The sequence below is a fragment of the Notothenia coriiceps genome, unplaced genomic scaffold (assembly GCF_000735185.1).
Source record: "Notothenia coriiceps isolate Sejong01 unplaced genomic scaffold, NC01 NC01_scaffold00032523, whole genome shotgun sequence".
Classification (NCBI taxonomy): domain Eukaryota; kingdom Metazoa; phylum Chordata; class Actinopteri; order Perciformes; family Nototheniidae; genus Notothenia; species Notothenia coriiceps.
The window spans coordinates 24,060-24,999 of NW_011365224.1; positions in this window are offsets into that span (position 1 = coordinate 24,060).

Sequence of the window (940 nt, forward strand, 5' to 3'; positions counted from 1 at the left end):
CACACGCACGCACGCACACACACACACACACACACACACACACACACACACACACACACACACACACACACACACACACACACACACACACACACACACACACACACCCTGAGGGATGAATACATCCTCTGGTTGTGAATTGAGGGACTAATTTGTTGAGCAACCGTAAACTCCCTTTGTATGCAGAGAGGACTTTTCTCATAGGCGGAAGATTATAGGTTCTTAGAAGTGTTTACTGACAAAGAGCCTTTAATATGATGACATGAACATGTAATCCATCTTGGATCGCTGCCAGAGTATTTAAGAGCCCCTGTTGACAGCAGCACACCTGCTCTCCCTGAGTCCAGACCTGGGAACTCTGCCCGCTTGAACTAGCACCGCTGCTGCCAAACACACCGCCATATTGGGAGAAGTGTGAGTCTGTGTGAGTGTAAAGAAAGGGGGCGAGTGTGTGGTTGTAACACACAGACAGAGGCAGGAGGAGAGAGAGAGATGTGTGTATGTGGGTGGTGGTTTGGATAGGTAGAAGTAAATCTATCTTTAATTATTTCCCGGTGCTACTGTATAAGAGCGGGGATTAGTGAAAGTCATTTATTACTCCATCATTCACCGTAGACAATCCATTCAATGACAGAGGGGGGAATGGATATCTTGCAAAGCGGAGTTGGCAAAACAAGAGCCTGCTGAAAGATAAAAGTTTAAATGTTGGCATACGATGGTGCGCTTTGTTGTATTAATGAGAGAAAAACACAGAAAATTAAAGTTTTTTAAGGGTCGAAAATGCATTCAGCTATGGTATTTGTTTGTGGAATATCCCTGCTTTTATTATTATGCAGCCATTAACAAATATAACTGGAACATGCAGGATGAAGGATTAAATTGTACAGTGGAAACTTAAAAAGAGCTCACATTCGAGACACAATGTGTGGGATTTTCTTTA